General features: G+C 37.3%; 1 protein-coding gene across 1 annotated transcript in view; it reads left to right on the top strand.

The window, feature by feature from the left end:
* The window catches only part of UBE2G1 (ubiquitin conjugating enzyme E2 G1), a 98,328-nt gene extending 84,730 nt beyond the window's left edge, over nucleotides 1-13,598 (top strand). Inside the window, exon 6 of the mRNA XM_082443949.1 lies at nucleotides 10,538-13,598. The gene's annotated coding sequence lies outside the window, so the exon portion shown is untranslated. The remainder of the gene's footprint in view (nucleotides 1-10,537) is intronic.

The raw sequence follows: 13,598 nt of genomic DNA, 5'->3' as shown, positions 1-13,598 counted from the left end.
TATTAAAAAAGAAAAAGAACTTTATTACCTGTTACATCTCCTATATTCCCCTCCTACCCCATCCTTTTTTCATATTCCCAATTCTTTGTTTACCATTGCTTTTCTTCACAATTTCATCAAGTTTGTATTCCTAAACAACATATTCCATGTTTTTGAACTGAATATATGTGGAATTATAATGTATGCATTCTTTTGTGACTTTTAGCTCATCATTATATTCTTGAAATTGGTCTTTGTTATGTGCAGTTATATTTCTTCTGTTTTCGCTGTTAAGTAGTGTTTCATTAGATAAATTACTCTTGATTCTCATTGCATTATTTCTCTATTTGGGGAGGGGTTCTTTTGTTTGTTTTGCTTTTTTTGTTGTTGTTTTGTTTTGTTTTTGCTTGGGTTTTTTTTGTTTGTTTGTTTTTTGTTCTTTTGGGGTTTTTTGGCCATGCCTCCTGGCTTGCAGGATCTTAGTTCCCCAATCAGGGATTGAACCTGGGCCCAGGGCAGTGAAAGCACAGAGTCCTAACCACTGGACCACAAGGGAATTCCCCTATTTTGCTCTGTTTTTGCTATTACAGAGAATGTGGCTATCCTTGTTTCTTGTTGCAGAGATACTACAAGAGTTTCTTGGGTGTATACGTAGGGGTGGCATTAAGTTAAAGGTATATGCACATCACTTTGAGTAGATAATGCCAAATTGTCTTCCAAAATGTTGCATCTATTTATACTCCTTTTGGCAAGGACAAGGATTCCATTTGTTCCATATTCTCTTTAACATTTGATATTATCAGACTTCTTCAAAGTTTGTTTTCCGAAAGTTTTTGATCTGGTGTAAAATGATATGTCATTATGGACTTAATGTGTGTTGCCTTAGTTACCAATGCAGTTGCGTATTGTAACATGTGTTTGACCATTGACACTTCCTCTGTGAAATGCTTATTCTGGTCTTTCCTGTTTTTCAGTTAGGTTATTGATTTGTATCCTTGTCAGTTCACTTTTTCCATGGTGTCTTTGGATGAACAGAGGTGCTTAATTTTAATGCAGTTTAATTTTTTAGTTCTTTCCTGTATGCATTTTACTTTTTGTGTCTTAGTTTCTTCCCTGCCGTCAGAAAGCTACTGTTGTATATTGTCTTCTAAAAGTTATTATGGTTTTGCCTTTCACAAATGTGTTGAATTCACTGAAATTGGTTGATGTATGGTGTGAGCTGGAGTTCAACTTTACCCTTTGATTCCCCCTAATATATAACTGTTGACTGCATCATTTATTGACAAGTCCATCCTTTCACCACTGATATGCAGTGTCGGTTATGTTGTAAAACTACATTCCAGGTATGTGTTGATCTGTTTCTGACCTTTCTAGGTTTCCTTGGTTGGCTTGTCTATCCTTGAACCGGTATCACACTGTCTTAATTTTTATTTATGATTTTTATGATTAAACGTATCAAATGCAAAGGTAAATCAGAAGTTAAGCTAAAGTCTACCCACTTTTCATTCTGTTTTCATGTTTGATATCTCTAAGTTTCTGAAAAGACTCATATCTACTTTTAGATCTTGTTATAATAACCTAAAATGCTGAAAATTAACCTTACTTCTCTTTGTTCCCAACAGATATAGCAATAACCTTGCAGTCTTCAAATTATTTGTTTTTCACCATCTTATTTATATCTGTTTTGTTTATTTTTGCTAACAGTCCTGTCCTGATTTCATTATCATTACATCTAATACCTCCCACACGTCTAGTCAGTGATCCTCATCTTTTCTTTTGACTCTTGCTTTCCACCACCTTAGGTCAAGTTCTTGTTACTAGTTGAACATCTTTTGTGTCGGCCTGCACTTCATCCTAGATATTTGTCCTGGATACAACTGCCATGTTAGTCTTCACAAAGCTCAGCTCATTCATTGCGTTGGTTCTTTTATGGGTCGGACAATATCTTAGGAACAACAAACACTTCAGGGCTTGTTTTCCTTACCCATACTATTTTCCAGTCAGAAAAGAGCTTGGTGACAACAACGAATTGAGTGGAAGGAAATAATAGGTTGGAGCCTAAGCTTATGCGTGATTTTACCTTATAAACAGTACTTTATAAATTTAGGAAATAATCAAGAATTTTATTTACCTTGATAGTATATTGCAAATAAAATAAATAAATACGAATGAAGTGTCACGAACCAGTCTTGTAAGGGATTATATATTATCTTCTTTGTTGGTGGGATTAGAGTTAATTTATACTTGATCATAACATACACATCTTTAAAGTATACTTATCAAGATTAAGGTTCACGTAAAAAGAAGACGGAGGCAAATAACAATGTTGAATCAAAATACCTCCTTGCATAGAATAGGTTAATTGAAAAACAGTATAGTATACTGTTAATGATGAAACTAAACTGAGAACTTACAATTAAAGGTGTAGGAAGCAATAACTGGAAATCTTGGCAAACAGGTCAGCACTGCTTACACATCCTTCTTTAAAGTCGCAAGTCCTACATATAGATTCATTCGTGCATTGTAATGTCTGTGCACTGTTGTAGAAGGGTATGTGTGGCAGCTGGATGTTAGATAGGACAGAATTTTGAATTAAATTAATGCACTAATATTTTAATGGTTAATTTTAGTTACTCTTCCTAACTTATTGTGTTAGTATTAAGCTCAGGCTTCTGTGTAAAAAATTATAGTCTTTGAACTGTGTGTTTTTCACTGGTAAGAACTGAGTAAACGATTTTGCGTTTTCAGTCTGAAGCTCATCCTCATCACGAGGATCCTTTGGCCCCCCTGTGGCCAAAGACAAACATTCTTTGGGAAACATTGATTAATAAGTAATTAAGGGGAGTTTCCTGGTGGTCTAGTGGTTAAGATTTCACTGCTGTGGCACAGGTTCAATTCCTGGTTGGGGAACTGAGATCCCACAAGCTGTGTGGTGCCGCCAAAAAAAAAAAAAGAGTAATTCAAGCAGACGTACTTAACTAGCATTCAGGGACCCAATCTTGTCTATTGTATGTTGATTAAAAATTGCTAGTAGCTTCCCTCGTATGCTCATATAGTCTCTCTCTTTCTGAAATGTATCTTGTCATTCATTCAAGTCAAATACTCGACCCATTTCCCGTGCCAAGGGTCTGGAATGTGTGTTCTGTTTCTTTTGCCACTTGAGATGAGGTCCATTTCAAATTCCCCTTCTTTCATGAAGTTATTGCTCTTCATCCCCAAGCAAATTCTTCCCTTTCTGAAGCACTGTAGCACATAGTCTTAACTTTTAGCCATTTATGAATTTGTCTTACTGCTCTTGTTACGTATGATATGATGCAGTTGGGAAGTAATGCCTCAGAAAGTACCCAATTCCAGTCATCTGTTTGGATTGCACTAAAAGTGAAATCATTTGAAAATTAAATTAAGAAATCACATCAGACTCTATGACTTAACTAATATATTCTAAAAAAGGGTCTATGTTTTACTCATCTACCTAATGCACAGAACAAGGTGGGCTGTAGGGTTGAGGTGCCCACATAATCTTTATTTTTTTATTATTATTATTTTTTATAAAGTTGTTTATTTTTACTTATTTATTTTTGGCTGTGTTGGGTCTTCGTTGTTGCTCACGGGCTTTCTCTAGTTGCAGCAAGTGGGGGCTACTCTTCGTTGTGGTGCGCGGTCTTCTCATTGCGGTGGCTTCTTTTGTTGCGGAGCACAGACTCTAGGCATGCGGGCTTCAGTAGTTGTGGCACGCAGGCTCAGTAGTTGTGGTACGCAGGCTCAGTAGTTGTGGTACACAGGCTTAGTTGCTCCGTGGCATATGAGATCTTCCTGGATCAGGGCTCGAACCCGTGTCCTCTGTGTTGTCAGGCGGATTCTTAACCACTGCGCCACCAGGGAAGCCCCACATAATCTAAATGTCTCTGTCATTACATGATTTTTATGCCCACGGCTATACTATAGAAACCTGTTGCTTTGTGGCAGATTTAGCGAGCTCTAGTCTATCACTCAAACTCTTCTTAAAGACTTGCTTTTTTCATGCACTTTCTGAATATCCTCAGTCTCTGTAGTCTTGTGATAGGATGATGTGAAATAAAACCCACAATAAGCACTTGAAAAATGTACATTCTATTTGGGTTGAATGAAAAGTAAATTTAATTTAGTATTTTTTATGATGTAATTTTTTACATCGAAATCCATAACTTAATGTAATTTTTTTTAAACTGGAAGCATTAGTGTTGATGTTCTTGACCCAGATTTTCTTTATTTCACTTTTATTGTGGTAAACACACGACCTAAATCTACCCTCTTAACAATTTTTATGTGTACAGTATTGTTAACTATATGCACATTGTTGTACAGTACATCTCTAGAGCTTTTTCATTTTGCACGACTGAAACTTCTCTACCCCTTGAACAACAACTCTCCATTCCCCCTCTCCCCAGGCCTTGGCAACCACCACTCTATGTTTCTATCAGTGTGACTACTTTAGATACCTGATATAAGTATAATCATGTAGTAATTGTGTCTCCTATATAAAGATTATTAATAATAACCATATCCTTTTTCTAATTCAGGTGTGGGATGGGATGAAGAGAGAGGAAAAAGGGAGAAACAAATCCTCCCTTTCCCATAGATCAGCAGCATGGCCACATTCTATACCACTAGACAAAAGGACTTTGGTCTTTTGGTTCTGTATCAAGGCTAGAGGAATTGTATTAATTCTCTATTGCTATGTTACAAATTACCTAAAATTCAGTGACTTAAAACAGCATTTCTTATCTCATGGTTTCCATAGGCCAGGGTTCCGTGTATGACTCGGTTGACTCTTCTGGCTCTGGGCTCCTTATAATGCTGCAGTCAAGGTGTTGGTTGGCACTGCAGCCATCTCAGGGCTCAGCTGTGGGTGGATCTGCTTCCAAGTTCAGTCAACTGGTTTTTGTCAGGTTTCTATTCCTTACAGGCCACTGACTGAGTCCTAAGTTTTTTGTCACATGGGCGTCTTCATAGGTCCACTCACAACTTGCTGGTTGGCTTCATCAGGGAATAAGTAAGATGATAAGAGAAGATAAGCTATGGGTGTAGTGGATGTTACTGTCTCCTGTCCAGAGGGAAATAATCATATCCCAGCCTGCTGGGAATGTTGCCTACTGATAACTCATAGCTGAGTTGCTTCCTAGGAGTTGCCCTTAGCTAAAAGAGATCACTTGCCCAAGTTAGTCCCCTTCTCCAGAGGCCACTTGCATCCAAGGACTAGTTGGTTTGGGTAAGGGATGGGTTGATACAAAGGCTTGGACTTTTTTCTCAATTTGGGAATTATCTGAAGGGCCATTCTAGTGTGGGATTGACTGAAGCCTTTATTTCAACTGCCCCCCTCAGTTCTTCTTCTTCTTCTGCTTAGACCTATTTCCCTCACTCTTGTTTTTGGAAGCACTTCCCAGTAAACGTTTTACAAATACCTGTCTGAGAATCTGTTTCGTAGATACCCTGACCCAGGATAGTAGGCATTGTGTAACCCAGCACAGTAAGATAGAAGATTTTCTGCCTTACCTCGTTGCATATGTGTACGCATGAATCTAGAGTCATTTCTCACAAATAGAAGTATATGTGGCTCCATGTATATGGCTTCTGTTCCTCCTAGGCGGCCATATTTTCTTCATGGCTTACTTGAGACCACATTTGGAGTATGTGATTATCACAATAGGACCACATCCTTGATGGGTTTCATATTCAGATCATTTAAGGATTAGCCTCCACATCTCACCTGTATCTCCTTAAAATTAGAGCTCCTTAAACGTTGAGGCTTTCTGATCTCTTGTGTTACAATAAGATTATGAAGAAAAGTGCAAACTCTACTCAACCTGCTTCAAGGATGCATCCATCTCACTCCCACTAATACAGGTGATCTATAGTGATCTTGTTGACTGAGGTAAGGAGGAGACTAAGCTATCTCCAGTAAATTTTAAAACATAAGACAGATATGAAAAACAAAACTATCAGAACAAAATACAGGAGAATATCAAGGTAGAGAAGGATTTATTAGGCACCAGTAACACCCATAAAAGGAAAAAATTTGATAAATTTGGTTGTATCAAAACCAAAAACTTAAATATTATGACAAGATAAAGTTAACGAAAATAAGTGGCAAACTGGGAGAAATTTTCTGTAAATCTAATATTCAGGATTTCTATCTAGAATCTACAAACTTTTGCAAAGCAATAAGAAAAATATCAGCACAAAGGAAAATGATATGAATAGATAATAAATAGAAGCAAAAAGAAAGATGATTGTTGTTATGCATGCAAAAATTAATTCAGCTGTATTTGTAAGCAGAAATACAAAGCTACAGGGGATGACATCAAATCCATCAGGTTGTCAAAAATCAAACTGTCCAAGAAACCCAAGTGTTGGTGAGGATTTCGGGAAATGGTGTACCTGAAATACTGGCATAAGTGAAGTTGTTCTGTCAACATTGGAGAGCAATTTGGTAATAGCTAGTCAATTTGAAAACACATATCCTGCGATTTAGGTGTATAGGTTAGAGAAACTCTAGCACATGTGTACAGAGAGACATGATGCAAGGATATTGCTTGCAGTATTGTGTGTAATTTTTAAAAGGCCTATTAGAATTGATCAGTTACTATTAATATCAGTTACAGTATTCTATCGTATCAGCTAAAATACCTAATGTAGACTTAGTTATATATAATCACATGGTTTAATCTCAACACAATCTTGAGTAGGAAAAGCAATTTTCAAAAAAAAAGTATATCATTTATGTAAATTATAAAGTAAAACCGACTATATTTTATTCTATCATAGTAATCTGATAGAATAAAAGTTTTTTTAAAAAAGAAAGGACTAGAAGAAATATGGAAAATTCTTAAAATTTGTAGTACTACTTAACTTTAGGGAGGAAGAGAGGGACCTGGGAAACAAAGGGGCTTTGCCTTGTTTTTTTTTTAAACTGTCCATCTTCCAGCACATTTGGCTCACCTTCTTCCCTCTCCACAGAAAACTAAAGTAATAAGGAAACCAGGGGCTGCCTGTTTGCCACATCCAAAGGCTTAATTTTAGTTTAGTGGGGTTTTTTTGGCCGCACCGTGAGGCGTGTGTGATCTTAGTTCGCCCAACCAGGGATCGAACCTGTGCCCCCTGCAGTGGAAGTGGGGAGTGTTAACCACTGGATTGCCAGGGAAGTCCCTTAGTTTTGATTTTTAATCTCTGTAGCAATTGAATTGAATTGATTATTGATGTCCCTTCTAGAAACATCTTCTCTAACCCATAAATATCATGGCTCTATTTTGGTTCTCTCTGAATCTGACTGCTACCTTTATAGTTGCAGCTATATATAAGGAAAAGTAAATCTCTTTCCCATCTCAGCTCCCCAGTTCTGCTATCAGAAGTAAACACTGTTTAATCTTTCAGAAATCTTACTCTCCCCCCAACACACATGTACACACAAGTGTGATTTTGTGTGTCTGTGTTTATAACAAATGTATACATAGCATACACTCTGTACTTTCAACATTGTCTTGATATTTTACTAGCTCAGTAATATATATCTGCTTCCCTTTTAACAGTTGCGTGTTATTAAGGATTAAGATTTATATCTTGAAATGAGAGGTAACACCAAGAACAGCTGACCCTGAGCTCATTTCATTTCTTGTTAATGAATATTTACAAAGGCACTGTTTTCTTGGGAAAGAAGGGGCTCTGTAGGAGTGCCATAGACATTATCCAGGCCATTAGAGAGCTGTTCACCTAGCCAGTTAGACCAGGCATAAAAAAGGTTAAACCACACGCAGAGCTCTAGTGGGAGTAGAAGCACGGTGCGGCTTTGAGAAAGTATGACTGGTACTGAATGGTTAGGACGGAGGTTAGACGTAGGGCTGCGAGTGAGATTAGAAGTCTCTAGAGTAGAGATGACCATTCATTTGATATAGAGAGCAGTACATACTAGGGCCAAAGACAGCATCTTACACAATTTCCACATTTAGGGGACAGAAACATGTGGGCTGCTTGGTCACAAGGAGGAGAGCTAGGAGAGTGAGGTATTACCGACCTCAGAAAGGAAGTGTGTGGGTGGTCACCAGTGCGTGACATAAGGAAAAGAAAAAGAATAGTTCAGTTTGGGGGAAAAACGGATGGATTGGTGATAGGGGGAGAGTTGTTGTTTAGTAAGTAGTATATTTGGTGGCAGTGTAGAATGAATTGGAACTTTTGGAATCATCTGTGTGAAAGATAATGGGGAAAACTTCCTTGATACTAAGCTATTTAACTCATGGACTGCTTTCACTTAAGAATGGTTGAGCTTATTGGGACACTTACCCTTGAATGACGAATTACTTTCAATATTGTCTTTAACATCAAAAAGTGTTAAAAAAAAAAGTGTTTTTTTTTTTTTGAAAATCACGCTTGTCTTTTTATTTTTTTAGGCCTTTTAAAAAGATTAAATTGTGTAGCCACATGGAAAACTAATGATTTGATTCTAGTTTTAGAAATAAACGGAACAAGACACTTTCCAACTAAACCATCTCCGGATTTGTAGGTTAGAAATCAAGAATAATGAAGTGTAAGTTTGAGGCAAAAAATAGATACTTAAGTTATTTTGTAAAGACATACAGTTGATATAATTTCCATTAATATAAAAATGGTGTGATTTTTTAACAACGTCACACAACAGAAGATTTATTTTAAACCAGAAATGGGATATGCTTACAAATTGTAAATGACTGTTTTAGGTCAGCACCGTTTATTTGAGTGTTATGCAGGTAATTCAGTTTCACATTTCTCTTTCTAGAGAAAAGAACAACAAACTTGCTTTTTCTGTACCAAGGCCTTTTTTCTGTCTAGAATATATTTTATTTAAAGGGTGGGGGGGAGTAGATTTTTCTTTTCCTGCTGAAGAAGCTAAAGCTATTTAAAGCTGGGTCCTAACTACTAAAAGGCTCCAATACCTGATTTTGGGTAGTTAATGACTTTCTATAGTCAGCCCTCTCTGGAGTATTTTTCTTTAAAACCTCACATGGAAACAGTTTAAATGGTTCTTTTGTGGCCCTGAAATTTCTTGTTCATATCATAAGGGAATGATTACTGAATGCCCAAGCTCTATACCCAGTTCTTTTTCAGCCCTGAGAGGTTAATTGGGCAGGGGTAAATTTGGGTGTGATATGTAGTCTCTGGAAAAACATTTACGTAACATAACCTAAAAGTTACAGTCCTATTCATAATGATTTCTCTTGAGTATCAGTCTATGTCTTTAGATTTTCTAATAAAACGTGTGCACATATGTGTATCTGTGTGCAAACGATAGAACCTGATTGCTGGTGAAGGTGGTATATTCATATTTGGTGGATTCAGTGCTTTGCTGGGGACCATTTACATTGATTGGTATGAGCCCTTTGGAGAGAAATTTAGCAGTCATTCTACTTCTCAGGAGCTGTCTTAGGGAGGCAGTCTAAATTCGGGAAATAGGCACATGTTCGGCCATAGATAAGCCCACAGCTTTCTTCCTGCCCACATCAGAGCTCTGGTATGGTTGAATTCCGGTGATTGTAATATTGATAAATTCATTCGGGGATTTAGAAGACACACTGAACTTTTCACACGTCTGGTGTGAGTTAAATATTTGCCATGGCTCTAAGTACATTGGGCTTCATTGTTAGGAGTTTAAAATTATATCCCTTGGATTCCCAGTCATCTTCTATTAGACTTCTTTGTGACCAGCATTGGCTTGGCAGGTGATTCAGACTTCTGTGTTTCTGGAGTACTTGATCCGATGTAATAGTAATAGGTATTCTCCTCCCCTGCCCCCTTCTATTGCTCCCCCTACATACTCAAAGGACACGTTCATATAATAAAAGCTCTGCAAAGTCCAATCATTTAATTCGACTTTTTTTTTTTAATTGAAACTAGTGTTTTCCTAACCTTTTGAACAGGAAACTCTGCCACTTATTAATTAGCTCTGTGACCTTGTCTCTCTTTTCTCTGTAAAATGGGGGAAACCCCTTCATATGGTGATTATGAGCATTACATGAGATAAGTTTGTGTAACACTTTGTATACTGCTTGGCACATAATAAGCACTCGATAAGGTGGTAGTTGTTTTTATTTAGTTGTGGTTCTTCTAGTCTAATTGAACACATGAGATCAGCAGATACAAAACAATAGGAAACTCTAATTAGGAGAGAAGGTCAGTTGTCGGAGGCTTCGTGGATAAAATAGGTTTGGACTGAACCTAGAGAAATCTAAGTTAAGGCTTAGTAATAGAACTTTCTTCACTGATGGAAATAATCTATATTTGCAGTGTCCAACATGGTAGTCAGTGGACATACTGAGCACTCGATATGTGGGTAGTGTGACTGAGGAACTAAATTTAAAATTTTATTAACAATTATTTGAATTTAAAATGAAATGGTTGTATGTGGCTATCATATTGGAAAAGCACAAAAGTGAGCTTAAAGTGAAATGAAAAATTTGTTTCCCAAGAAATGGAATACAAATAAAAATTTCTAATCAATTAATTCTTTTGTAATTTATAATATCATTACATAATGCTGTTTGCTTTCTTGTAGGTCTCCAATTGAGAAACATGGCACTGTTTTTCCTGCACTCTACCCACCTATTGCTGGACTTCTGTTGTAACAAGTTGGCAAACACTGGCTGGAACTGGGCTGCAATAAAACATGCCAGTATCAACGCCGACAAGAGCCTAACAAGTGCCAACTTACAGATGATTACGCATTTTGATTCTAATGAACTGTTTTAACCTTCAGGAAGAGTTGTAAAGACCTGTACATAGCACAACATGATCCGGATAATATATATACTGTTCATGTACATCCACAAACACACCTTGTACCAAATAATGCTTTCTTGTAGTGGAATAAGAATCGTGTAAATTCTAAAAGATTTTAGCAGGTTTTCTTTCCCTATTCATTGTTTCTTATCAGTTTTAAAAGACTCCTTAAAGCATGTCAGATAAAAAGCAATTAGGATTAAAAGTTTCCATTTAATTTCCTTTAAACCATTGAGGCTTCATTAAACTCTTTTCACTTACTAAACTTTGTATCTTCTTTGTTTGGACACACTCCCCTTTGCTTTTATCTCTTCTGTCTGCCAGGAAGTTTTCAAATCATTTAGTTCAAATACTGAAACACTCAATAAGCAACTACTTGATTTTTAATGATGACTTCAGAGGAATGGTCATCACTAGGTGCTTCATCCCTTTTGTATTATACTTGCACCCATCTCTTGGATTGGATATAGCAATAACATTTTTTCATTGTTGAGAGCTCTTGAATTCAGTCATTTTCCCCAAGAACTAAAAAGAGTTGGTTCTGAATTCAATTCAGATTTTAAATTATTGAAATTTACCCCAAACAATACAAAATTCTGATTTGGTTTTATTTTTGCCCTCAGTTACCTAATGTGAAGGTTGGATGAATAAAGCATGCACAGCTGCAGGCTTTCTACTTAACTTCTGGGTTTGCTATTAAAAATGCTGTTTACCCACACACCCTTCTCCTTAGCCCTTCATATTTCTTTGCCTCTATTCTCTATACTGCAGATTTTTCTCACCTATTGTACAAAGAAATTGCGATGTATATTTTCATGTAATTTGATTTTGGAATTCTGTCACCTTATGTAGTGAGTTCTTCCAAAATATAATTTTTTTCCAATAATTGTCAAGTTGTTGGCTTTTATTGTATTGAATGAAGGTTATAATAGAGTGCCAGAGAAGTGCAGTTTAGAAAAATCTCAGGTTGTTTCCTTATGCAAACAAATTTAATACTTGAAAATCACATGGCCATGGCAGTATATGTATTGGGTTCTGTATAGATTCTTATGTGAATCTCAAAGCATTACAGGGATGGAAAGGCTTTGCTATTTGACATATACAGATTTTGCCACTGACATAGTGCCCTTGGATTTTTATTACTGTTTGAGCATAAGTATATTTCATATCATAAGTTTTCGAAAATAATTTCAGGAAATGTAAAATGAGCATGTGCAGTGTTAAAGGTGGGCCCAGGTTCCTCTGTGTTTGAGGCTGGGACTGGGAGGTAGTCTTTGGCATATAAGGGATAGAACTTGAGACAGTACCCGTTGGGACATGGGGTTTAATTGTGAGAATCAGTGAGAATTGGTGCATCTCTGCTCTGTGGGGTTTGGAGAAATGCTTTGGCAGAAGAGTGAAAGGATTCCTGCAAGGAGCCCGTCCTTTACGAACTTTGCATGTCTTTTTTAAAGCAGAAGTAAAATAATTGAGGATGTAGTCACAGTAGAGAGTGATTTTTCTAAATCTCAGTCTCTTCTTCACTCTGAAGCATTAAAAAAGCCCATAAATGTGTAATGGCTGAATGTGAAATTGTTTGATTCATTGCAGCCCAATTTCCTTCAAGAACTTGGCGTGTGACTTTACTTTTTCAAAGACTCTGTAAACATTGTTGCCCCAAAGTGCCAGTACTGCATGCCTACCTGGGACTTTGAATGCAATCCCTTTTTATTCTTAAATCAGAAGTTGTTCACATGGTGCTTGCTTGTGGCAAGATGGAGTCTGAATTTTGCTCTCCTATTGCTGTAATTCTGCTAGCAATCTCTTGAGTTAAAACCTGGGATTTGACTCTTCAGAGAGGAGCAAATGACCTAGTAACTCAGGGACAACTATTCTTGAACTTTAAGTGCCACGTTAATGCAGTTACTTTGGTGGAACCATGTGTTCTTTAGGGCTAGATCTTGGGGAGTAGAAGGAGAGCCAGGAATGAGTGCAGGTCTCATGACACCCCTTTCCATCTGGTGCCCTGAGCGTGCTACATATGGAAACACAGGCCTCGAGAGATGTTTTGGCTTCTTTTCCTCTGTCAGAGGTGTCATCTGTGCCTTTCCCAGTGTTCATCTGACTGTGAATCTAAATGCCTCTACATTTGATGTTAAACCACACCCAGGTGACACTGATCCAGGTGGCTTTTGTCCCAGCAGTGCCTCATCATTAGTGTGAGTCTTGTCTGCTTTAGGAAGAGGATGTTTCTCCCTGACCTCGTGCCAACTATCAACAACACCTGCATAGTCTTATGGATTGTAGAACCGTTGCCTGTTTCCTAAATTTATTCCAAGTTCTTGTAAAGGCTTCTCGATTTCAGTCTATGCTTATAATGGGATGGATGATCTCAGCGGCTTTCTGGCCTCTTGCGAGTTTAAAGTCCAAATGAGGTTGGTTTTCTTGTCATTACAAGGTGTAATATTTTTGTGAGGTTATTCCACTAGTTCTGCGATTACTTGGGTGTCATAGTGTCTTTAATGGCCTTCATTCTTGGCTGTGAAATTTTATTTTATATGCTCATTCACCCTCTGCAAATCTGCCCGTTTGGGGTTGTGGTGCCTGTGTATTTGCCTGTCTGGTCCCCAGTTGGTGGAATTACCTTTTGTGTACTGCCACTTCTCAGCATCTTTGAAATTGGACATAATGTTGCTTCATTCCAGTTTTCTTTGTCTGTCTGTCTGTGTTTTTAGTTCTGTAATTTGTTGATTGTATTTAACTATGTGAGCTCTGTTGTGATGTTTACTGTGTCGTAAAGCGCCTCGATCCTGTGACAGGTGCTCTGTAAATCAATAAATGATGACCTAGAGGCTGTA

Source organism: Balaenoptera physalus (genome assembly GCF_965194825.1).
Source record: "Balaenoptera physalus genome assembly, chromosome: 20".
Lineage (NCBI taxonomy): Eukaryota > Metazoa > Chordata > Mammalia > Artiodactyla > Balaenopteridae > Balaenoptera > Balaenoptera physalus.
Note: the sequence above shows the minus strand (reverse complement) of the source record. Positions and strands in the feature narration are given on the sequence as shown.